We start from the raw sequence: 27099 nt of genomic DNA, 5'->3' as shown, positions 1-27099 counted from the left end.
TGAAATGGCATAGAGTGGTTGGTTAGTAGTAGTATCTGTGATGAAAGTTTAGGGAACATTTCTTTCTTATTACTCAAATCTGCAGCACAGCAAAGGGTTGGTTGATCAGGTCCTGGTGTCACCATCTTTGTTTCTGCTCACGTCACTGCTAGCCACTTGACACTTTCCACAACTTTTCCAGTTATCAGTCACTTTTGCAAAGAAATGGGTAAAGGCTTACTAATAAAATTTTATTGTTTGACTCTAACTTTGAGGATATGTTTCCAAGATACTGTTGTTCAGCACAAAGCAGGCTTTTTGTTTTAAACATGTGCTGCTTGCAGGATGGGCTCTGAATTCAGGTTGTACTTAGTGCCTTGGTGTCAGGCTTGTTTTGTTAATTTTTCATCACAGCTAAAAGACCAATGTTTTGTCTAGTAGGAAGAATGCTTTGGGCTTCTGCAGGAAAAAGTATTTCTTGTTTTGCTTATGCAGATAGGTTTTATGGATTATTTCCTCCTTTATCTACCATCTGTTGTTGACTCCTATTCTCTCTGGAGGTTCTTCCCCCCTAACTCTCTCAAATATTTCCTTTTTTAGCAAATACATCATGCAGCTCTTTTTTCTGTGACCTTGAAGTATTCACTGTGTTGTTCAGCGTATTTGCTACTTTGATAAAAAAAAATCCTTGAATAACAGTGACTAGAGTTTTTAAAAATAACTATATTGCTTTAGACACCTGACCAATACCCTCCGAGTGTTTAGTATATTCTCCTGGAACTGAAAGTGTTTTTTGTTTTTCAAGAATGAAAATAAGATGTCCATGGAAGAAAGTGGGAAGAGTTGTATGTTCATTAACAGAAAGCAAGTTACTGATGCCTGACCTCATTTCTGAGTTACACAGAACTAAATGTTAAGTAAGGCCTTAATACATCTGGCTTTGCTCATTTAACTTAGAACATAAGCTAAGTATTTTGAAGGCAGGCATAAAAATCAGAAAAAGTGGACTACATGGTGTGAAATAATTGAGAATTTTATTTCCCTCCTTTTTGCATGGGTCTTTTTTTATGTAACATAATGTTAAGCATACATTGACTTAAGTATTTCACACTCTTGCAAACAAAAAACGTGATTATGCAAAATCCGTGATTATAAAAAAGAAACTGACCAATTCAACGTCAATTCATTCATTCCAATTCATTGTGCTAAACAATTAAAAAAATGGGTTTCATTAACTTCTTCACATATTGATAGCTTTGATAGCTCTGATATAAATTTAACTCTGGCATTAACAGGAGTGGAATCTATATTAAACCTTCCACCCTGTTATATCAAATGTGTTTTTAATTTTTACATATGGGCTCTTTTTTTTTCATTATAGCTGTATCCTTTACAGAAATGCTGGTAAAATAGTCATAACTAAGTATTGATTTGGGTAAGGATTAGACAGTGATATTGGGTGAAATGCCTTAGAGGCTGCACGTGATACTGTATTTCAACAGCGCAGAGGTTGATCACAGCTTCAGTTACTCTTAGCATGGGTGAGTGGTCACATTGCTTGACAAAGAAACATAATTATCAGAGGAATACATTTTAAACTGGGATGGTGAAGTACTTTTTTATCAAGTTGCAATGAAGTAACATAAAGGAGAATTGCTTTGTGAAATGGCAATGCTATCCTCTAATACCTGTGGCAGTACGTCTTACACAACAAAAACCATTTTAGTGTTAGTCTACTGTATTTATTAGAAGAGAGTGGTTTTCTCTGTGAAGCTTTGCAACTGATTTAAATTAAATTATAACTGTGGTGACAAAGTTCTTTGTTTGAATGCTTTTACATCAAATGGGTGTGTCCCCTTGTATGCTGGAAGGATGCAGAAAATATTCTGCTCAAGATACTGAGATTCAAGTAGTCAAATTGGCATGAAAATTTTGAATATTGGGCAAAAGTCAGGTAAGAGTTAGCTCCCCTCAGATCACAAATCTGGTGTTTGTTTCATGGTTAATGGGCACCTACAAATCCATTTTTGTGGAGTATGCTGGTGGACCAGTGCCTAATAGGTTGGTTGTTCCTGCAGGTGGGTACAAGCTCTGCAATGCCAAAGGGGGGGCTTATGCAGCCACAGTCATCAAGTATGGCTGAAGTTTACCAAACTTCACATAAGCAGACCCATAAAAGATCAATCCTGCATCGGTAAAGACAATATGTCAAAGAATGCATGGAATCTGAATAGGTGTATAATATTACAGGAATTCCTCTTGTTTTTAAGCTATAGGATGACTTTTTGAGTATTCAGGTGTTTAAAAATAACAGTCCATGGAGCCTTACTGCTCTAACAGATGAGCATAGACAACTTTTTATGACTAACACTTCATTTGTTAGCGCATTATATTTTCAGCTTGTTAGGTCAGCGTCTGCAATTACTACAGATTGTTAGAGGGAACTTTCTATATTTTACAAGAAGGAACATGTCATGTCATGTAATGTCATGTAATGTCATGTCATGGCTAGGCTTCGCAAACGAAGATTTAGGAAGGCTCTATCCACGTTTGTTACAAGCACGTTGGTGGCTAAAGAGGCCAATACGAGATAGACATATCCAATTGCAAAAGGCACAGCAGAAAGACTCCTTAGATGGTATATTCTGCAAGACACGGTTCTTTCTGCGCTGTCTTTTCTCCTCGAGAGTGATCCTGTGTGCGTTCTCAAAGGAAACAGCGGTGTTAAAGATGGTGTGTCTCCAGGCCTCCCGATTGGAGGCCAGAGTAGACCAGTTATGATGATCAATATGGCCAAGGCTGAGATGTTGTTTCAGAGAGTCCTTGTATCTTTTCTTTGGGGCTCCTCTCTTGCGGCTCCTCTATGGTGGCAAGTTCACCATAAAGCAGGATCTTAGGGAGGCGGTGGTCCTTCATCTTGGAGACGTGCCCTGCCCAACACAGCTGTGTTCTCAGCAACATGGCCTCAATACTTGTGACTGCTGCTTGCTCTAGAACAGATGTATTGGTCACATAATCTGACCAGTGGATGTTTAGGATTGTGCGGAGGCAGCGTTGATGGAAGTGTTCTAAGAGACACAGGTGGTGGTGGTAGGTGTCCCATGATTCGACCCATGACAAGAAGGAACATATGTAGACAAAAAGGACCAATCTGGGCGAACTGCTAGTTGGTTTACATCCCCTGAGAGCTTTCTATGAACTCCATGGGCAAGAACTTCTGCTGAAGTAGCGCATGAGTAAAATCTCAAGTTACTGCTTTTTGGATCCACCATTGAGTGAATGACAGCAAAAGGCAAACAGTGCCAACAAGAGAAAATTAAAAAAAAATTTCCACAGACTACCATTTTCTTTTATCCATATGTCTTCAATCAGGTTTAGACAAGCTTAAACATCATTTATTCCCCACAAATTCAGTTTTAGTGAGGCAGGCAGAGGCAAGCAGAATTACTGAGTTGGAGGACTCTTAAAATGTCTTTGATACAAGCTACCTTCTACTTATCAAAAAAGTTTAAGCAAATTAATTCCTCTCTCATAATGAAAAAAATCAAGGACTGATTAAAAAAAGCAGGACTCTTCTGCTCTCCCCTCCTCAGAAAATCATTAAACAGTTCAGGCAGATGAAGTCAGTGGTGATTGGCCAAGAATTAAGACCAGGCAGATGCTGTTGATGCCTTTTTTTGTTCACTGTTCCTGTGAAAATGAGAGCAATATGCTTAAAGCAACAAACAAACAATCCAAAACCAAACAAAATTGTAAATTTATATTGTTTCTTTGAGACACCTGCTGCAGAAGATGTTTTGGAGAAAAGTGTAGAAATCAGAGACATTAGAGAAGATCAAAAGCGTCTGACCATGCTTTAGAGATAGTGAAAATATTCAGATGACAGAGACATGGCACAATGAGACCTGGAAGAGAGAAGTTTCTTCTGAACAGTTCTTTTTATATGAGGAAGAAAAAAAGCCTTCCGTGTGTTTCCACTTCCTTTAGCAAACCAGCTTTTTACTGTGCTAGCAGACTAGAAGTCACACCTAAACACAAGATAGGACTTGCACAAATAGCTGCTCTTTATGAAAGTGATGCTGATCATCGAGGTATCCTAAAGTGACTGTTAGAACTGTAACATCTTATAAGTTTTCCCCAAAACTTCCCATTAACACTATTTGCTCTCTCTCTTGATATGAACAAGAAGAATCTGGCATTTTATCAGTTGTTAAAAATAATCCAATGAAGCGTGAAGGCTTTCAGAAGCAGCACCTTTGCGCAACATAGTCTAGTGGAAGGTGTCTGTGGTCTGTTGCAGAGGGATTGGAATGAGATAATCTTTAAGGTCCCTTCCATCCCAAAACTTTCTATTATTCTATGATTTGTTTTTTTAATGATTTATCAAACTCCTGGGAGTGCCTCTAGGAGGTACAAAACAGTGTATATCATAAGTATGAGGATTTAGTTAGTGTGATCACCAGTGTTAGGTGGCGATGTGAACTGTTGGGAACTTGTCTCTTTCATTAGGTTTATGTGTCAGTTCTCATCCTATTGATCTTTTCAGCCACAATGTAACATAAAGGTCAAATAACGCAACTGAAATTTCCTAAGGGATTTCTGATTGCTACTTATGACAACCTGGAGGTTTGGGCCTGAAACAGGAAAGCTTTTGTGCCTGAAGCTGACTTAATTAGGAAACCTTAATTCTTCCCCAGGTCAGGATGCAGCTTTGGTTTCATAAATACTATATCCACATCTGACATCCTAGTCTTATTGTTTTGCTTATTATGCTCATGTCATCAGCATTTTATTAAATAATTCGACTACAAGAATTTCTCTTTAATGCAGAATCAAATGTATATAATAATAAAAATATTACATTGCATAATTTTATTGCGTATTATGATATTTGAGGGTGAAATATTTTGCAAATCCAACTCCTTCCATTAAAGAATAACAGGGCTTGTGATATTCTATTAGTTTTGCAGTTCAGCCATATAAACCACAGCTGTATTAAATGAACAGAGCACTCCACAGCACTTTGTATGCAAGTTAGGCAGGTTTTTTTGGTAAGGTATTATGATATGTAAAGAGGTGTCTGCTTCAGTATTTGGTCTTTGTGCTTAATTTTTTTACTTTTGTAGGATTAAGCCAGACCCTTTATATTGCTTTAATGTATTTTTGCATGCATTATAAACACACCCACACATGCATCAGTTCAACATTCCATCAAGGCAGCTGATTTTAAAAAAATGTTGTTAAACAAGTTGAAACTGGTTGGCACATATCTGAAGAAAGAAATCAAATAAAACTGGCAACTAAAGAGAAAGGGAAGTTGATATTGGCACATCATCACAGAGGTCTCTAGGTAAAACATATGCAAAAGCCCTTAAAATGTAGTTCTTCTTTGAAAAGTGACTATGTAAAATGTCACCTTACTCAACAGATCTATTCCTTGTGTATACTCAGTGTTGCATCTGCTTGCCTTGTAATAAAATATATGTTTTTATTTTTATTGCTTTTCCTGTTAACTCTATAGTATCAATACAAACCTACCTTACATTTGTGCTACTGAAGGTTGGTCACTTAACACAGTTTCCAAAGGACTCTTTGCAAAGTGCAAGTTCTCTGTTGGATGGACAGCAATAAAGGATCATACTGCAGCTGTCAAATTCCAGCCTGAGTTTGAATTAGTGGTGCCTTCATCTTTATGTCTCCGGTTTTACCTTTTCGAACATAAGTTATCCCAGTCTCTTTGATAGTAACGCTCATATTGAAGTTTTTGTTTCAATGGGCTAGTATTTCATGACAGAACATAGAAAATGAATTATTGGAATTTAAGTTCACGATTGCAAGTCGAGTAAATCTGGTTTAAGAAGCATGGTACAGGAAGAAGGGGCCATTCAGCTATTTCTGGAATTACTTTCTACATACTATCAGGTAGAAGTGTTGCTCATATTATAGCCCTTTTTAAAAAAAAGACTAATTTCATAGTATTGAAAATAAATTTTCAGTCTTGTCCTTTTACCTTAAGTGTAAAGTTGCTCAGAAGAGTTTTTTATTGCTAATTATCATTTTGCAGGATTAATTTTGTCAAGGCAAGAGGGTTTTTTCTCTCCTTTTATCATGATAGACACTTCATTAGGCATGCTGAAAATATAATTATGCTTGATCACCTACTTCTTACACCCCTGAACATAGTGCAGATATTCATTTATGTATCTACTTGTCTATGTGCTTGCTTAGATTTTTCCCTTACTAAATGTAAAGTAGCTGTGAAATATGCAAATAAATGAGAGATATCTAACTATGTGTTAGTCAGGACTTAAAATCTAATTATCAGTGTTATCTGTAAATATGATTACCTGTCCGCTAGTCCACCTGTGTTTCTTTTGCAACTTCCATTTCTTTTATCTGCCCTTCTTTTAAACCCTATGAAAGAAGAGAAAAACATGTCCAGATCTGAGAGAGACATGAAGAATTTCAAGCTGGACAACTGACAGAAGTGCTATTACAGCACTTTGATAAACTCAGAGCTTAAAACTTGAGGTTAAGATACTGCCTGAGTATCAACATTGTAATTTTCAATCCTTATCAGGAAATGGGATGTTGCAACAATTTTGAGTTGCTTGATGTGAATAAAAATGATTTGGGTATTTTTTCACAAAGAAAATTTCTGAACAGTTTTCAAATATGTGGTCATTGACACATTGGTTGTCACAGTGCAAGCACACTTAGCTGATGTCACAGCCCCTGATGGGATCACGAAAGTGTTCAAAATTGCCTAGAGAGTGTTAGAAAGGCTTAAGAATTTATTTTGTGATATTCTAAAAAAGCTAAAACTTAACCAGGATGACTGGGGTTTTTTTCTTGGTGTTGTAAATCTGTATGTTGGGGTGATGTGACAAACACAGTTCTTCACATCTTTCTGGTTTTCATTGTTGGGACCCTGGAAGCATACCTGGTATTTGGCTCCTGGAGTGATTGTATAATCAGATGAGTTAAAAGCCATGTGCTTCCACCAAGCCTGAGAAATGTTGCAGTGAAGCAACTGTGTGCTCAGAAGAGGACATCAGCTTGAGCACCTTCTTTTTTTTTCCTTTACTCAGTCAGCAGCTTGCTGGTGATCCCAGACATCATTTCAGCTAATGTAAGAAGCCATCTACATGCAGAACGCTGTTCTCAGATATGCCTTTTATCCTAGTCTGCTTTCCTTGTAGCTCAAAGGTTTTCGAGTTCGTGTGTGTGCGCTGAAAGAGGCCTCCACGTGCTCATTTCTCCCTTTTCTTCACTTGTGATACAATAACAGTTTGTTTGAGAAACTAAACAACTCTCTTTTATGGGTCAGGCTAACTGTTTTGGGATAAAGGTACAGGTTATTCATATGCACAGCTCATACTTTAAATGTGTTTTCTGACATGACTTGCTGCTTATATAAAGAATACACCAGGGGATTCATGACAGTCATTGGGTTTTTTCCTCCTTTCAAACAAAAAAGTAAAAATGGTCAAAATTTTCTAATCTGGTGGTTGTTCCCATGGTAACATGAAATATGACTTTATATGTGTTTGTACTGTAAACTGACTTGAGATGCTAACGTTAACTACAGTACTTTGCTACCATCTTCTCTGTATTTTCTCTTCCAGCCTTCCTATGCCTAACACTTTGCATAGTATCTGGTTGTACTTCTGAGAAACTGGAGTGCTGTGTGTTTCCTTTAGCTCCAGTTCCTTGAATCCTTAGTGAATGGGGTCCATGAGTTACCAGTCGTTATAGTGATTACATGAAATGTCACCTGGAATGACTTGTGTGTGTTACACAGATTGTAAAATTCAGTGATCTGATGATCCCTCTGAACCTCAAATCCATGGGCTGCAGTCTTAGTCTGCACGTCAACATTTCAGGGGGTTTATGTATTCAGTTCAGTAATATTGAAAGTCTGACAGGTCGTGTTTTGATAGCTGGACTTTCACTGGTCTCAAAGAGAAAATATCACACACAGGTTTTGGGGTTGTTTTTTTTTTTCGTTTTAATGTGGGATCTGTCATAGCTGTGCCAAAAATCTGTTGATGCAATTTCTCTTGCCAGTGCTTTGAATCAGGGATGGGGGGAAAACTCAAAATAAAAACATATGTCATAGAATTTAGGAATTAGATCTAAATTCCAGTTTCTCATGTTGGTGATAAGAATTATTTATCTGTAGAAAAAAATCTACACCCACCACCTTGAGTTACTGTGATGTGTATTTTTCAACTAAGATATGGTATTAGCAGATAAAGGGTTATTCTCTCCTTTTTGTGTCCATTTTAGAGCTGTAGAAAGTGCTTTTGCAAAACAGTCCCCTGTAAAGACTGAGGAGTGATGGTTATGTTCTTCTGTTAATGACAAATGCATAATACTTATTTTGTGGCTACTTTTATCTCTTCAGAAAAAAACAACCAAAACTGATAGCAATAAATTATCTTGAGTTGCACTAAAGTAATTCTACTAATAATTACTGATAATTACTGCAGATTGTTTTCTTCTAATCTGATATTTGGAAACTGGTTTATACTTTTGCTTTGAATAGAAATTGGCTTCAGCAGAAAGAAAGAAGGGTACTGTGTTGCGTCCAAGTATGTGGTAGCTTAAGTAAAGCCTACAAAGGTCTAAAGTTATTGCCAGGTATTTAAATTGGAAAATACCCATTGAATCTAAAAAAAATTCTCAGCTCCTGAGAATATGCACAATTCTGAACATTTCTATTAGTGCTAGGCTTGCTGATATAATTTTTTGCTCTTAGTTCTGTCTGTTCTACTCAGCATCATAATCAGGAATGGTTAGTTACCATTCAGGACTGACTCCGAAAATGTCTGAAGAAAATCAGGCTCTCCATTTAGATTTGATCTGTATTTCCATATGGTAGAGAGCCCAGATGATGTTCTTACTAGTAAACTTGTCAATTTTTCCCCAAGAATGGGGATGCCTTAAAAATATGTATTAACATTATCAAAACTAAATAATGCTTTGAATCTTATAAAGCAGCCACTGGGAGTCAGCCCCTAATTTGAAGGAAATTCAAAATGTGGTAGTAATATTCAGACTTATAAGGACTTCTATGCCAGCAATGTTTTGTGTCCTGAAACTGCTTTTGCTTTGATATTATGGGCAATCTCTTTCAGTATGTGAGCACTTGTTGTGGATGCTAGCTTTAGTTTCTGCAGCTTCTTTCACTCTGTTCTCTGTTGATTGCCTTGAAACCTTGTGAAGTTCATATCTCATTGCCAGCTATGTCATTAAAATGCAGGTCTCTTTTCTCCATTCTTGCTTAAGTGCCCCAGTAGAGCTGCAGACTACAGATCTTACATTATGTACTTCTCGCCCTTTTAAGTAATCTCCAGATAAATCTGTTCCACCACTTTTTTATTTCCATATAATCAAGCAAGAAATTTTCTATCTGTTATATATTAAATGACTTAATGTTTAGACATGAATTAGGGCTACTATTATAGTTGCAAATTGAGACTTCAGTTTCTTCCTTTGAAAGAAACAATACATGAGAAGGACTATGCTATTACAGATATAATTATTGAGCACACCAAGTACTGTGAATAGAAACACTATCAAATATAGGGGTTTTATTAAATGATTCAGTGGTATATCTTCTTTCTGACAATGTTTTAATTTAAATGATTATTCATTATAGTCTGAGATAAATACTGGCTGTCTGCCACTTTCACTTCTACTTCATTATTCCTAATTATCACAAAAACATAGTAGCAAATTACATGGAGTTTTGTAGTCTGTATTTTTTTGACTACTTTGCCATGCCATGTTCAGACTTTAAATTTTTTGCCACTTTTTTTTTTCTTATGGAATTCTGTACAGTTGAAAAACCTTTTCTTTTTTCTAAAACCTGATGTTTTTATACAAAGGTAAAGACTTGGTTTTTTGGATGCCACTACTTTGTCCCCTGTCATCTTTGTGTTGATTGGAGGGATTTTGGTTTTTTAATTTTTTTTCCCAACTTATTTATTAACTTGATTGTACCTAAAGACTCACACACTGGGAGTAATTGGTAAATTTCTGGAAATTTCCCTACAGATACTTGGATGTTACTAATGATCAAGTATAAATTATGTGGGTTTTCTTATGCATTTTAGTTGATTCTGTTCAGAATTGTGCCTAGATTTTTACCTTTGTCTTCATTGTTTGGGCCGGGATGTTTGCAGTCCCTTTCTTTTTAAAATAGTTTCTTTTAAAATAGTCTAGTGTTCCCCTCACTAGAGTAACTTATACAGGGATGCAATATTGGATCAAGGTTGACTTTTTTTTCCTGAGCAGACTTGAGACATGTCTTGTTAGTTTTATTTACAGTAATGTCTGAATTTTGTTGCTGAAAAAATTAGGAGAATATGTAAAAAGTAAAGAGGAAATAACTCTGTACAGAGGCCCAAGAAAGGAAAAAGAGATGACTAAAACTGAAGGGAGGGAGGATTGCACAACTGACGTGGTAAGCTTGTACTTTTAAGTAAGTAGAAATAACAATGTCATGAAAGTGAGTAATCCCTTTACAGACTGTCCAAAAGATTTTGACAATATATGGAGATAATGGAAGAGTGGGAAGGATCAAATAGAAGGAATAATCTGGAAGAAAATTTGATGGGCTTTCTGGGACATGTAAAGATAGGTTTTAAATCTGGTAAATATAATTGAGAAGTATTAAAATGCAGATAAAACAGAAGTCCTAACCTGTAGAGAGTTGTGGGGAAAGAGAATATAAAGAGCTTTAGCAGATATCATCAAAAGGAATAAAAACAAGCTGAAGGAACAGTTATTGAAAACTTTATTGAGGTTTTACTGCTTAATAACTGAAAGAGAGTCATACAAAAGGGTGACTCTCTTTATGGATGTAGAAATGCAAGAAAATAAACTTACAAATTATTAAACAATATATATAAGCAGACAAAAAAAGTTGGAAACTAGAAGTGAGATGCACAATCTGCAGTGCTACGTTAAAGTGAGAAGATGAGAAAAACTCTGGAAGGAGATGTTCCATAAGGTATGGACTTCTGAGGGACTTGAGTCTTACAGTTGATCTGAGGATTATCTGGGACTTTTCTGTAGTTAAAGTGTGTACACTGTTACATCTCTCTGTGGATTCTTCAATTTCAGGTTTGGATCTGGGCTCCATTCTTTTAGAGTGGGTCAGTTAATGTGATTACAGTCCTCTGCACACTTGTTGATTTTCATGAGACTTAGAGTTTAGTATATTGAAAGCGCATCTCCTCTGCCAAATTACTGGGTAGATAGAGTCAGACAGATGAAGTCTCTTAGTGCATCAAGTCTCTTTTCTGCTGGAAAGAGAGAAGGAGACAACTAATTTGACTTAGATCCTTATCACAAAACCTTTTTTAAGTGTTCAGGGACTGGCATTTCAAAGGAACTGTTGGTTCACAATGTACATTGTGAAATGAAGCCATGAAAATGTTGGCTTAATACACCCTAAACCACAGGTACACAGCCCAATTGTATCTCCTGTGTCAGAAAGTAGAACAATGAGTGAAACTTTAGGAGCTATGGTAAATTGTGTTTTGATTAAGAAAATCAAAATCTGTAATGCTGAGTATTTTAAAATCACAGTGTTCTTAGGCATAAAAGTTAAATGACTATTTACTAAAGTGCCACAGAGAACTGACTCTGAAAAATAAATGTAACACATAAAATTTCCAGCAGAGATTGTGTATGGGAAAGTTAAGATCAAATATGCAGAAACTTTCTGCTCTTATGCCATGTGGTCATGCACCTGTAAAAAAGAAAAAATATGATGTGGGAGAGGAAAGATAAATACTTCATTGTAGTGAAGCAAATAAACACAATAATATAATTAATGTCATAGAAGACCATAAAATATACCTTGTAAGCAAATGAAAGAACAGAATGATAGAAGATCCACACCAAGAAAACCCATAATTGTTTGCAAAACAGATGTGTATTTATGGTAAATACACTGGTAGTCAGGTAATGCTTTGGTAGAATAACAGGTAGGCAATTAAAACAAATAGAACAGGAAGTACCTTGCAAACACAAACTAGACAAACTAGTTATTCACAAGCAGTGTGAATAACTGCTCACATGAATCTCCAGGAGCAAAAATTGGGGCAGTGTACTTTGAGCTAGTGCAGGGTTGCATTCCTAGTTCAATGGTCTAGACAGCTGGAGGCCATTCTAGACTTCAGCCAATTAAACAAATTAAGTATGAGACATAGGATGCAAAGATTAAAATTAATTATGAAAAGAAATGGATGAAGCAGATTGTATAGACAGAATTTCTTCATTGCATCTCATCTGTTGAGCCTCAGTGCGGTTGTTACTTTTAGCAAGCTATTCTGTGGTTATTTTGCTTAAATGGCACATCTAGTTTGATCTGCTGTCTGAAAGATAACAGGCTGCCCTTCTCAAGTGTCTGGAAAGCAGCTACTGCACTGAAGGTGTGAAGCAGATGCATAAGTATTAGTTAGCAGTGTGAAGAGTAGAAACCAACCTTGCACAGCTACTTTGAGTGTTATTCTACAGAAGGACAGGTTTGTTTTCCTTCAGAGGAACTCTCTTTGAGAAAATCTGCAAGGTGTCTTGTCAGCAGTTTTGCTAATTACATAGGTGAGGCAGCTATGGCAGAAGCTGAGAGAGCAAATTAACTTCTACCTCTAACTAGCACAAGATACTGAGATGGAGGGTAATTTAAGAAGAAGTGGGGGATTACAAAATAATATCCTAAAGCAATCCCTCTAAGTATTCTATAACTGTACATATTAACTTTCTTGATCAGACATGGTAGTGTTTTAAGATCTGATCCTATAATACAGTACTTTGTATATAGAGTTTTGAAGAGGGTATCTCCGTTTTTCCCATCATAATTCGCCACATCAATGACTTTTTTTTTGTAAATCTGAACAGTCTATTTTAATTGAAAGTTTAATTTAAATTATAACGTGGGATTGTCATTTAAATGAAATACAACAATTGGGGATTAATGTTAGATGAAAGGGAGTTTAAATGGAAATAATCTAACTGGATGTAATTCAAACATTTTAAAAAGAAAAAAAAGTTAATTAGAGACAACCAACATGAATTTGTGAGAAGGCCAGCCTGCTTAGAGTGTTGAGATGGCAAACAAAGAAAACTGAGTGGATGTTTATTTTGACTTCAAAAAAGGATGTTAGAAATTAGTCACATCCAGTACTGTTGGCTAAGGTAGGAAATCTTGTTGCTTATGTAATATGGTATGTGAAATAGAAAACTCCCCCATTAAGCAAACCATAGCAATAGAATATAACAATTATTTTAATAGTCAGAAATTACTAGTGCTTACTGTAGGGAATGATTGTGGGTCATCTAACTTATAAACATATAAAAGTTTCCATTATTGCATCACTGTGGTTATGAATTCAGGAAATGAAAACGATATGATTTGTAAGGTAAAGTTACTTGCCTGTGCTGTACTTCATGTGTTTGCTATAGCATTCGAACAGACTTTTAGTACTGTTGGTTCAGCGGACAAACCAGATTTGAAGTGTTCCTTTCCTGCAAAACATTCCCCCAGGGAGTTTGAAGAAGTTCTTATCTCCTAGGGGAACTCTCCTGGCATCAAAATCCAACAGGAATAGAGAGCTACAGGCTTGTTGCTGTCATAATCCTATCAACACAAGATTTTTTCTTTTAAGATGGTCTGAGCAGTCTGTCACTGTATTTTGGAGAAGTGGTTGCTGCACAAAAGTAAGTTGGTTGGCAGAAGCTCAGTCAAAAGAAAAGAAAGAAAATACTGGTTCTAGTTTAAGGGAAACTACCAGAAAATTTGTGGAAGTATTCATGAGCTACAAATCCTACTGGATTTCTAGCTGTTGGCAATGATCAAGTAGCATCAGTGGCCAAAGAAACATTTTACCATCTGTGTTTTTATAGGAGACTGAGAGTGGAGCACTGTCTAGTGCAGACTTCTTTTGTCTGCTTGTGATTAGATGTTTGCAACATGCATTGTATTGAACTGCGTTTTAACCCACCTTCATAACCCAGAGCTGGTAAGGAACGTGGTAGGCTCCTTATTTAAGTGGCTTTATCTCCAGCAACTGCTTTCACTTAATACAACAGGTGAGTTTTTCTTGTCATTACATGACTCCAGAAACTGGGGTGTGAAAAAAAAAAATCAGCAAATATCCTGAGACATGATAAAATTGTAAGTTAATAATGCTGGTGGTATTCTTGGAGTGGTATTTAAAATATTGACTTTGGCCTGTGGAACACCTGCAGGCTTGGAACTTGTCTAGGCAGTTTATTCTAGCAGTGAGCAATGGGGGAGCTCAAACAAAACATCCCCATTTGAATGAAAGCAATGACTGGCGATGCTCCATCAATATTGCACTTCAATTTTCTCATTGCTCTATTTTTATCTTACTAAGTTTATTGCAGGAATTAGAAGTGCTTGTAGAGATCTTATGGGCTTTGGATTCATTTTCCTACAACCATACTGACAGTTGTATGCCATTACAATGCTGAATCTGTCTTCCTTCTGAATCTCTAGGAAATTTCTACAGATTGAAAACTTTTGATAGACATTTGCTCATAATCACGTTTTTCATATATTTATTTTTCAAATAAAGTTAAAAATCTTAGCTTTAGTTCAGGGAGCTGTAAAACCAGCTTTTATTTAACGTGTTCTTGAGAACTGTAGAGAGCGCACTGTGGTTCTGTGGAACCTCAGCTCAGGCATTTTATGCTTACTACCAAAATGTACATTTAGTACTGAAATACACACCTAACAGAAAGTGTTTGAACATTAAAATAAATGTCACTCAAGTTCAGACCAAAAATAATATGTATTACCTGATGCAGCTTTTAGAAAACATAAAAAAAATAACAATTTAAAAATTAAGCTTTTGCTTGAGACTTTGAAAGAAATTATAAAGAAATAATTACTTGTAACTGTAAAAATTGTCCCAGCTTATGAGCATAGTTGACATTTCACTTCCCTCACACCTCCAAAGAGGTGCTTAACAGTGGATAAGTCCCTTGAAAATCCATAATACATGTCCTTCAAGTCTTCTAACAACACATCTGGGTAATGTTCTCCAAGTCTTTGTAGACTTGGAAAGTCTTTTCACACTTGTACTTGAGAGTCAGACTGCAGGCCTCAAAAAAGTTTTGTGCTAGAGAAAAACATGCATGTGTACTGCCTTGCATAGCCTCAGTCACAGTGTGTCACCAAGTATACTGCAAATTTGCTAATAATAAAAAGAATTGCAGATGTAGCAAACAAGAAACAGTTCAGTTGTGTTATGTCAAGAGATCTAGATATCCAAGACAGTGTAGAGACACTGCAGCTTCATTAGACATTCATTGTGTGAGGGCTTGCTGCCATAAAGGAGAAGAGCTGTAAGATGTGGTTAAGTTACACTTAAAGAGTACAGGCTTGTTTGTGGTGGTATTTAATTTGCTGACTGCTCATAGTCAAACAGAATTTTGCGTATTGCTTCTACTCTTGGCAATAAATTAAATATTGGAATCAACAACTTGTTACTACTTATATCTCTCGTGAGCATCTAAGTGACAAGCAGACATTGCTTCTGGGTGAGAGTGGGGGGACAGAAAATAGCTCACTGTTTCAGTGTGTGGAAAAGGAATCCAAAAGAGATTTGAAGGTCTACTGTACGCTAGCCACAGGGTTTTTTTTCCTTTTTCTTTTATCAGAGAGGCTAGTTAGAAAATGAAGTATACCACTTAAGCATATTATTTCACTGCATGAGCAACTGTGGTAAGATGAAACATTGCACAGACGAAGTGATATGATGTTTTTAGCATTTCTGTCTTCTCCCTGATGCTTCAGCTTTGCCTTAAGACAGCAGACTTTCTTGGGCAGTGGTGGCAGCAAAACTTGCTTTGAATACTGAGCACTGTAACTGCCATTCCTAATTCAGCTAAAGAAAGCATTGTCTTCATTGGTCCAATTACTTTTTAATGGGTTTTGTCTGCATTTCTAAGCAGTCTTGAACCTGATTTTCAGAGTCAAGTGTTGAGAATATCTGATTTGAGATACGGCAAAATCCCTTCCCTTGCTATTAGTTAAGATGAGAAGCTATATCCCTTGTGAATTCAAATAAACAATTCATAAATTACTGTACTGTCATCTGTAAGTAAACGTGAAATATTTTGAATAGAAGGGGATCTTGAATGTGAGGGAGTGAAATACAGAAATAATTTTGCACACTCCAATAGGTGCTTGGGGGGAAAAAAAGGACAGTAGCAATGGAACATGAACTTGCTACAGGTCAGCTCAGTCATGATCATAGTCCATGCCCACTTAGTCTTCAGCAAACACAAAGTAGTCTAAATGAGTTTAGTTCTCAGAGGATGTAAACCATCTTGAATTTGTCATGGGCCAGGGGAAATTGTCAGCATGATGCTCAAAAATAGAGTATCTCTTTTTTCCACAGTGACTTGCTCCTGTGTTGAAGCTTCTGCAATTTTTAAAGCTAGACTAGACATCTTGCTTAAAGTTTGGTTGTAGTTCAATGCAATAATAGCCAAAATTTGTACAGAAACTCTGTGGATTGTCTGTAAGACCAGAAATTGTCATAACTGATGTAAATGTCAGTCTGTCAAATCAGTGATTGATATAACTGTTCTTTCTAGCTCAGTTACTTCTCCTGCAAAAAGGATTTTAAGGCCAAGTCTAGTTAGCATTCTACATTGAAGCTTTTAAGGTTATTTTAGTGTTGACTATGCAAGACTCGTGTTTAAGCACATATGTTTACATTATAAAACCTCTTACTCTGAGCATTAATTAGTAAATGTGACCCTTCGCGAACACAGAACTAGATACTAGAAAAAGCAACAAATTCACTTGTAAGAAATTGATTTCTGCATGATTACATCACAGTATTTTTAACCCTGAAGCAATACAAAATTTTAAATTGAAATTGAACAGTAAATCTTTCCTTAGAAAGATGCACACTGTACTGTCTGCATCATTACTGAAACCATTTTACTTTGAAGCACAGAAGGAACACTTAATTTGTATTTACTATTATGAAGGAAACCCTTTCATTACAGGGAGGAAAAAAACCTGACAAATATGAAAATATGACTGTGATTTGGGCAAAGTTCCGGAGACGGGAAAGAGTGATGCTTTTATCTTCAGAGAGCCTTTGACTGCTGCATTTATTCCATTAATAACTCCAGTATGTTTAATGTCATACTTTGTACATTTGTCTCTGTGTCTGGCCTTTGTGTAAACTACAAGGGAAGGTATTTTGATGTTTAACTCAGCTGGGAAAATTGGTTAGTAAAATGCTGTGTCTTATTTCCCTGGATTGCAGGGAACACCATGCTAAAGTTCAGTTTCGACAAATGTGTTCTTTCATACTTTTTTCTTTCCCATTTGAATTTTAAACCCACTGCATAAAAAATCTAATTGAACAGAAGTCATTGCTAGTTATGTATGCTTATGAATAGTTTCATCTGTAGTTTCAGATGAAGGCTTCAGTGAAATTATTTGATCAGACGAACTTAACACTACTGGGCAGTCTGAAGGGAAGGTCAGATCCTACCCATATATAAAAGGAACTCAGTAATGAAAGCACTTAACTGTGAGCTTCAGTAAAGCTTTGTGATCAAACTCACCATTGACACCCATGGACTCATTCTGTTCTCTTCAGTATTTATTATTAGATGTAGGTTTGCCTGTTGAATGCAGGGGAATGCAAATGCACTGTAGGACCTATTCAGCTGTTTCTTGTCTTAATTTCAGCCAAATGGATGAGTGGAGAATGTCTGTGGATACACATACAGAGGTTTAATGCTGAACAAAATTGTAATGACTCGTAAATTAATTTCAAAAAAACAAGTGAAGAAAAAAACTTGTCAGCTAACATTATTTTGCATTATCTACTGTAGTTGAAGTGAAAGGATTCCATCTATACAGACTAATTTATGTCTACTGGAGGACAATAAATCATAGGACCTGGAACTTCCATGTCATTGGCCATGCCAGGATTTTGGAATGCTCTACAGATGTTAATGTGAAAATATAGCCTACCTAACCCTGCCTTCCAAAACCAAAGATAAATGAGATCTCTGTGTAACTCAATAAACTTCGGCCTGATCTCACTGCATTGATTCTTCGCCACATGCTTCATGGTTATAAAAAGGCTTTAGAGAGGAGATTGCTGAAAGATGCAACTCCTCCTTCTAGTACATGAAAAGTCATTCTGGTTAGCTGAAGATTGTATTTAGATTTTTATTATACCATACCTTTTTCACCAAAGGTGTGTTCTTCACAAGTTCTGTTAACAAATTTCTTTATAATGCTCTGAGTTTTCAAATAATTTGATGAATGTAACTTATTTCTCCTTCTCAAAGGTTGGTCAAAATAAGTGTTACCTAAATGGTACAGACAGGGAAATACAGTTTCTAGTTGCCTTTGCTGGGGATAGGATTAGCACACAAAATTTTACTCATCCAAAACACTTGACAGTGGTACAGCAAGGGTTAGACCTACAGAACTAATAACAAGTCTTTTAAAATATGGAGTTGAGGTGGTTTGAAGCTGGCTCCCTGCCAAGTCTCCAAACCTCACGAGAGAGAGGCAGCTAAAGCAATATATATAAATATACTTACACTTATATTACATTTATATACAATTGAAATATATGTACAATTTTAAAAGGAAAAGGGAAGGGGGAAGGAAAAAAAAGGAACAAAAACAAAGTAAAATATAAACGATCAATAGCCCAAGATCTAGCAACTAAAAGAATTAGCAAAAGAATATTTTACTATTCTCCTTGGGACAACAGAAATCGCTCTGGAACGATCGCCGGCAACCTCCGTCTCCCAAGGTCGACAAGGCCTCACCAGGCCTCGCTCCCCAACCCGACAGACCCGACAGCAGGGAACCTGTACCTCCAAGCCGCCGGAAGGAAAAAGGGGTGAAGGCCTCTCCTCCTTTCTTCTTATAGCCCGGCTTATGTAAAAATCGTAGGGAATACTGGGTAAATCTGGGCACTTCCTTGGTTACAAACTGGTCACCAAGGAAGGCCTAGACTAAACTACCACAGAAGTACTCACTAATTCCATACCCTGAAGGGTGCTCCTGAAAAATTGAGGTGGTCATTTCTAATGAGTCCTAACTAAACTTTTTATTTCAAAAGTGTATTTTATAATACAATAACGTCTTACTTTATGCAGGTATCTCTTTATGGTGTGATTTAGAAAAATGCTTATAATTCACAAAATTTGTGATTTTAAACTGTGCTGAAAAAGCCACATGGAAATTATGGTAACAGGTTAGAAGACAACTGCTTATGTTAATGGGACTTTTTGTTTCCGCGTTGGTGCATAAGATTAGTGTACAAAAACTTAGTAATATCAGAGATCCATTAATACATCAATACTTGCTCTTATGCCACCCTCATTGTCCCTGAACATCTCTATCAGTCGCAGATTTTTCCATCTGCTTAAGATTTTATGCCCAGGTACCAAACAAAGCTAGAAAAACTAGAACCTGGAGGACATATGGTCAAGGAACATGGTGAGCAATCCTGTGCCTTGGTATCATTGCAATGATACCTCCTGCAAAGTGAGCCTCTTGGCCCACATTGACTCCTTACTGAGATCCTAAGTAAAATCACATGGCTTTTTTTCTTTTTTTTATTCTTAATGTTTATAATCTGTTTGATTCCCAAGCATGTTGTTGGTGAAAACAAGCTGCAGTTTAGTCTGGACTCTTACATAATGCTTTACATAAATTCAGCTTACTTCTGTTATCCATCATGTGAAAATAATCTTCCCATAACTGAAACAGGGCTGACTGCTAAGAAACCCAATATCAGTCTGTAAATTTAAAAAGGCCTTGTTTTCCCCTTTTTTATATACCCAAAGTGAGAGGAAAAACAACCAGGAAGTTTGGGAGGTCTACACCTTACTGACTGCCAAGGTTGTATTGTCTGCATGAGTTCCTCCACTTCAGTTTGTAGCTCAGCTGTGGATATCTTTTGGTAGTTTTGAGTGATGCTTAAGCTATTTATGGCCTTTTGTACGATGTGGAATATCCTGCATTCAGGAAGCCTCTGAAAGTCAAGTCCAACAGGCAGCTATCCAGAGTACAAAGTTAAAGCACGTACTACTATTGTTTTTAACCAAAGCAATGTTAATAATATAAGGCAGAATGGTATGTGATAGAACCTAAAGGCTACCATGCTCATCATGTAGCAGCTTAATTACTAGTGCGTTATACCTGAGGAACATTCTCTCCTTCTCTGCTAAAGCACTCATAAATGAACTGTACCCCATAGGCTTAAACTTGCAATCCTCCACTGAAGTGCAGGGATTTTTGTACTTCTTGATGTTTTAGCTTCCTGGTCCTTTTGGAATTTTTGTGGTTAATTTGCATGGGTAGACATCTACAATTGGTGTCCATGGGTTAGTATTGTCGTTAATGATTTTCTATCTCTTTTTAATTTTTATTTAATGTCATGATATAGTTGGTTGGCTCCCTTGTTTAAAGAGCAGGAGACAGACTTTTAATGCCATTCTAGTCTTTCAGATTTTACTTTATTTTTCCTTATCAAATTTGGAAAACCAAAGTCACAAATTCTGATTTCCAGGTCTGTTTCATTATCCTGATATTTTTCCTTATTTACATTAGATCATGAGAGGAGTGTAGCCCCACAGGAACATTTGCTGTGTGGTGTTGCTCTGGCTAAGTTTTTGCTCTTTTAAAGGAATTCTATTTTATTGTTAATCAAAATGGTGCTCCCCTTCTACCATCTAGCATAATCCTCTTGCTTAAAAATAATTGCATTTTTTAATCTGGTTTTATAAAGCTTGCTTTTAATTTTTATTCAAATATGGCACAGAAAATTCTAGTTGTATTCTCTTATTTAGGGAACTGATGTATGACACCGTTGAGTAAGAGGAATTGCCCATAATCTAGGGTGCTTTGCTCTTGGACTGAGTGTTTTTATGTGCTGCCACATCCAAAGACTTATGATTTTCTTAGATACTTTAGCATCACTTACTGTACTCAGAAAGTATGGGACATTCTTTTTATTTACAGAAACATCTCATCATGGACTTGAATTGTAACAATGATGACTACTGTTTGTTGAAAGGATTTAAAAAGTAATTCAAAATAATTATTTGTTTTGAAATCTTATTAACACATTATGTGAATATAGGTTCAATATAGATCTTTTGATTTGCAAGACAATGTAGTGTGGTTTATGTTTAAATGGGGGAATATATTTGAAGTCTATTTTATGGTTGAAAATGTAGAGCAACTTTCTTAATTTTGTAACATTCTTACTAATTTACATTAATCCTCATTTCATTTTCCTCTCACTTTGTATTCCTATACGATCTATTTGGTTTTATTCCTGTTAATAAAGGTGTTGTCCATAGGTGAGCAACACAGAGTTGCTCTTAGTGAAATGCGAGTATACAGAGTGACAGTGAGGTTCATGTAGTTGTCTGTACATTGCCTTCAGTAGACAATTCATTGCTCTGATTAGCATTGTGTTTCAGTTAATATATAAAAAACCTATGTATGACACACAGCATGAAATGGAATAGAGTAGACTGTGTTTCAGATAAAAGCTTTACTTTGGATCTGCATGACATGAATTGCACTGAGTCACACCAAAGACTCATTTTTCGAAGTGTCCCTTTCTGACCATGGTCAGCTCTCAGTACCATCGTGCAAGTGTAGGCACACAGTGATGTCTCAGCCATTATCCTCTCCCAGCTTCCAGTAGTCTTTAGGGATTTCCTAGTTGTGTTGCATTCACACCTTTCCACTTAAAAGATACTTCTTCCATGCATTTCTCAAATTAATTGGTAAGTGTATTTATACTTCTGGCGTCCATAACATTCTGTGGCAGTGAGTTTCACAGTTTGGTTGTATTTTGTGTATGGGAAATCCTTTTAAAGGACCCATGTTCATGAGTAGGTAGTTTCATTGAGGGAAATTTAGACACTGAGAATATTAACTGGGGAAAAACATTTACAACATGCAGTCTCATTTAACTAGATCACTCTGGTGTGGTTATATTTGGTTTTAGATGTCTAATTTCCCTTTGTCCATTTGTTACATATTGTGTATGGCTTGTATAAGAGGAAACAGATGTGGTGAAAACACTGAAGTTGCTTCTCTCCATAAGTTACATTTTCAAGTAAATTTTCTCCTAATAAAATGTTTAGTAATTCCAGTTACAAATAAGAATCAAAAAATAATGCTAGGCACCAAACACTCATCCTATTACATTTTTTGGCAGATGAAAGTGAAGCAAATGCTCAAGTATGTGGGCTATCCTAAAATTGGCATTTTTTTTAGGAATACTACAAACATTCCATATGTCTTCTGATACAACAGTGTATGAAGTCATTTATTACTCTATACGTACGAGTAACTAGGTGTTATGTATCATATGACATTTGAGAGTGAAAAAGGAAATTGTAGGAGGGAGACAATTTTCCCTCTTAGCTCTGTGAGAAGTTGTTTTTATGTAGATAGATGTGCATTTGTGTATGAAGGAGAAAAATTCTCTCCTTCCTGAAGTAAAATGAAAGAATTTTGGTTTTTAAATGTATAGATAAATGTAAAGAAAAATACCTGAGAACATGCATGCTGCAGCTGCATTAATATTGTTTTTAAGGGGGAAGTGTTCTTGCCTCTATACCCCCTTTCATCGTGCCGCAATTTCATCTTATTACGGAAACACCCTGATACTGTGTCAGGCATAGATGACTGTTGATGGGTGATTTTTAATGGTCAGTATTGCTGCATTGAGTAGATTTTATCTCTTTCATAGAAATTACTCCTTTCTCTTCTGGTTGTTCAATAAATTATTTTGAGAAAAGTTAATTTGCTTTTTTGGAACCTATACTGAGGTTCTGCCCTGTGTGTGTGGCTTCCAGTAAGTACATGAAATAGGATCTTGGTGGTATGTGGGAGAGAGGGCTTATGCTTCAGGCACATTTCTCTCTGTAGGTTTCTGTTTCTCTGCTAATCTTCTACATCAACAACAAGTGACAGTGACCAGTTATACTGAAGTTATGTGTGGACCTGTGCCTAAGTGGCTTTTGTATAATAGGTTTTTTTTGGTTGTAATTGTTGATTTTACATTATCGGTTGGTAGATGTAGGCTAACGTGGTCTTCCTTTGGAGCATGCTATGGTTTGTGTTCAGTGTGAGCTGCATTCTTTTTTCACTTCGTAATAGATAACACAGGTTAGTTTGATGCATAATTCTGTTTTATTTTTAGTTGTTGTGTGGATGCATTTCGGCTGTGGGGTGATTTGGCCATCTATGGAAATGTTTTCTTTGCCCAAATGATTTACAGTCATCTTCCCAAAAAATGATTCAAAATTGTGTACAACAAAGAATGTCAGTACTATTTTTTTCTGTGTCCATGTTGAAAACTAGCTGTAGAGAATACTTTTGAAAATAGCTTTGTAGCTACTGAGATTTGGTTTCATGTAGCTAAAGTGTGGGGGTTCCATAGTGCTATGAAACACAAAGTTACCACATGGTTTTGTGTGCTTGGAATAAAGTAGTGACTGATTTTAATTTTTCTCATCAATAACATCTTAAAGCAAGTCAGCCTAACCTCCAGTTGTGTTACATAATTTATATTCAAGTACTTCAACAAATGGTGTGATGTTTAAGTTCTGAAACCCTGAGCCTTGCAAGTTCTCGACACCTCTGACCAGTGCTCAAGTCAGCATTCAAATCTGGGTTATGAATGGAATGGTAGGCATCTCATTTGACAAATCCAGCCTAAATTAATTCCCGATTATTTTTGGCATTCCATATTAGTGAAATATTAATGTCAGTCATGATATTGTGCTCCTGACGTTGTTGGCTGTTAACCTTCCTCTGCAGTGTCTTTGTGAAAGATGTGCTTCACAGAGCTTAGTACCAAGTGTGGAGAGCCAAAAATGGGCCATCAGGCAGACTGAAGATACTTCTGTGGTAAAGCAAAAGAGTAAGATTCAGCAAGGGTTCTTTTAGGGATCAGCCCTTGGTAATACTTATTAGTATTTAAGCCTTGATTCAGCAAAGCTCTTGAACAAGAACTTATTTTTAGAGATGATGAGTGTCCCATCTCTGGTCCTTAAAGCTTTTCAATTCTTTTTATATAGTAATGGTACATTTTAAATACCTGAAGTTCAGCATGTGCTTTAGTGTTCTGTTTAATCGTGGTGTCTGCAGGTGATCCTTCAAGAAAGGAATGGGATCTGTTTGGGAGGATGTGCAAGGCAATGCTCAAAGAAGTATGTGGTTGAAGTAATTGAATGCTTCTCTGAAAAAGCTGGCAGCCCACGGCTTGGACAGGGGCACTCTGTGCTGGGTTAGGAACTGGCTGGAGGGCCGGGCCCAGAGAGTGGTGGTGAACGGGGCTGCATCCAGTTGGCAGCCGGTCACTAGTGGTGTCCCCCAGGGATCAGTGTTGGGCCCAGTTCTGTTTAATATCTTTATTGATGATCTAGATGAGGGGATTGAGTCCATCATCAGCAAATATGCAGATGACACTAAGTTGGGGTGGAGTGTCAATCAGCTGGAAGGCAGGAGGGCTCTGCAGAGGGACCTGGATAGGTTGGAGAGTTGGGCTGATTCCAACAGGATGACATTCAACAAGGTCAAGTGCCGGGTCCTGCACTTTGGCCACAACAACCCCATGCAGAGCTACAGGCTGGGCACAGAGTGGCTGGAGAGGGAGCTAGACAGAGAGGGAGCTGGGAGTTTGGATTGACAGGAAGCTGAACATGAGCCAGCAGTGTGCCCAGGTGGCCAAGAAGGCCAAGGGCATCCTGGCCTGGATCAGGAACAGTGTGGCCAGCAGGACCAGGGAAGGGATTCTTGCCCTGTACTCAGCGCTGGTGAGGCCACACCTGGAGTGCTGTGTCCAGTTCTGGGCCCCTCAGTTCAGGAAGGATATTGAGGTGCTGGAGCAGGTCCAGAGGAGGGCAACTAGGCTGGTGAAGGGACTGGAGCACAAATCCTATGAGGAGAGGCTGAGGGAGCTGGGGTTGTTTATCCTGGAGAAGAGGAGGCTCAGGGGAGACCTCATCACTCTCTACAGCTCCCTGAAAGGAGGTTGTAGCCAGGTGGGGGTTGGTCTCTTTTCCCAGGCAAGCATCAGCAAGACAAGAGGACATGGTCTCAAGTTGTGCCAGGAGAGGTTTAGGTTAGATATTAGAAAGAATTTCTTTACAGAGAGGGTGATCAGACATTGGAATGGGCTGCCCAGGGAAGTAGTGGATTCTCCATCCCTGGAGATTTTTAAAAAGAGACTGGATGTGGCACTTAGTGCCATGGTCTAGTAACTGCAGTGGTAGTGGATCAAGGGTTGGACTTGATGATCTCGGAGGTCCTTTCCAACCCAGCTGATTCTATGATTCTATCTGCCTACCTTTGTCATAGATTGTTTTGTCTAATGACAAATAGATGACTGGAACCTAGTGATTTTTAGTGGTTCCTTACTGTGTGTTCCCTCGGTTCTTTTTTCTTGATTCCCAGTTTGACAGAACTTTCCTGTGATAAATATTGTCAATCAAAGACTCAGTAGGCACTTTGAATCTGGAAAGTTGTGTAAAATGCTAAGAACTTTGACAAATCAGAAAATGAATGTCTAGATTGTGGAATGAGTAAATAATGCTGGCCTTTATTTCTGTAGATCAGTTTTTTGAGATAGTTGATTTGCTCATTCACAGCTGGTATTCTTTAATAAACTTTCTATGTACATTTATCTGGGTCTTATTGGGCTTTTTTTGTGTGCAAATAATTTAAATTAACCTCCTGAACTCTTAATTAAAAACTATATGGTCTCACATATTAGATTTGGAGGAATTTCAGTGGAGATATTTCCATCAGGAAAAGCCCAATCTCTTCAGGCTGACATTTCTCTCTTTTTACCGAGGAGCTCTTTATTCTCAGTTGGGAACTTTTGCACTCAGTAATACTGCTGTTACACGAGCAGTCTGTAAGCAAGCATAACCTGGCAGAGCTTCACATGTGAATGGTTGCAGTTGAACTTGTAGTTGCCGTCACAGGGAGCAGGGGAGGACACAGTCTTTATGAACAGTTCTTTCTTCATTGTCACAGCATTTATGGTAGCTCCTGACACTCAGCAGTCATTTTCAGAATATTTGCTTTTGAGCATCAGGGCCTTTAAAACAGAAAATGAGCTCCTCTGAGCTTAAGATACCTGCCTAGAGATACAGAAAGCCAGTATGCAGAAATAATTGCTTGGGTAGCACAGTAGCTGTCTGGTTTCAGTCTACTGGCTCTGTTGTGCTCTACCTTTCTGCATGCCTCAGTAGTCCTGGGGTGGACAAAGTCTCATCCTGATTCTCCGGTAGGAGCTACAGAAGAGCCACCAGGTGCAGCAGATTAATAGCACTTCCTTCTAGCTTGCAGCTTGTTGCCTAAGAGTTTCTTGCTTTGTGACCCCATGGTGTCTGGCTGGTTTTTAAGTACAGACATTAAACTTCTTTTTTCCTTAGCACCAGGTTATTTTTATCTTTGAGAGGAGGAGTATGCTGTCAGTAAAGAGCCATGTAACTTTAAGTGTTAAAGAACCATGGATCTCTGGGTTGTAAAAAGAACATCATTGTCTGAAGGTACAACTTCCACTGTGCTTTTCTCCTCATTTGTCCCACTTGAAGAGCTTTTCCCACCTTTCCTGAAATTTGTGTACAGATCAACAAGAAAGGCTTCAAGGTTTCATCTTTTTTTTTTATCTTATGTAGTCTATGAATCAACTTTGCTGTAGCTATTAAGGAAACATCTGTCAGAGCAAAAGGCTCTGACGAGCAACCAACAAAGTTGTGAGTGGTTTTTAAGTACTTCTGTGTTTGGAACTTCTGGAACACCTTTCAGGAGTAAAAAACACCACTGAAAGTAATTTACAATTTGCAATGGAGGCGTACAGAGCACAGTGACTTCCCAGATTCTTTAGATCTATTGCTTATCTTGATGCTACCAGTCACCTTCCTTCTGTCCTTTAGCAGACATTACAATTGCTTGGGGAAATAATTTCCTTTTTTTCCCCCTTGCCTCCTTTTTCTGGTTCTTAAGCTATCATTACTAGTGATATTGTATTG

General features: G+C 37.3%; 1 protein-coding gene and 1 long non-coding RNA gene across 13 annotated transcripts in view; one reads left to right on the top strand and one right to left on the bottom strand.

Moving 5' to 3' along the window:
• ARL15 (ADP ribosylation factor like GTPase 15) overlaps positions 1 to 27099 on the top strand; it is a 261132-nt gene that overhangs the window by 208917 nt on the left and 25116 nt on the right. The gene's annotated exons all lie outside the window — the stretch shown is intronic.
• LOC113985549 lies at positions 10770 to 18527 on the bottom strand. Of its 2 annotated transcripts, XR_005566888.1 has the most exons (4): positions 18247 to 18527; positions 17617 to 17766; positions 14001 to 14122; positions 10770 to 11294 (listed from the first exon to the last, which is right to left on the bottom strand). It is a non-coding gene; the product is annotated as an uncharacterized LOC113985549 (long non-coding RNA). The 2 variants fall into 2 exon arrangements; XR_003539853.2 differs by lacking the exon at positions 10770 to 11294 and having other exon boundaries at positions 13423 to 14122.

This window comes from Pipra filicauda, unplaced genomic scaffold (assembly GCF_003945595.2).
Source record: "Pipra filicauda isolate LSUMZ 115617 unplaced genomic scaffold, ASM394559v2 scaffold81_size6448238_pilon, whole genome shotgun sequence".
Taxonomy (NCBI): Eukaryota; Metazoa; Chordata; class Aves; order Passeriformes; family Pipridae; genus Pipra; species Pipra filicauda.
This window is presented reverse-complemented; position numbering and strand designations above follow the sequence as displayed.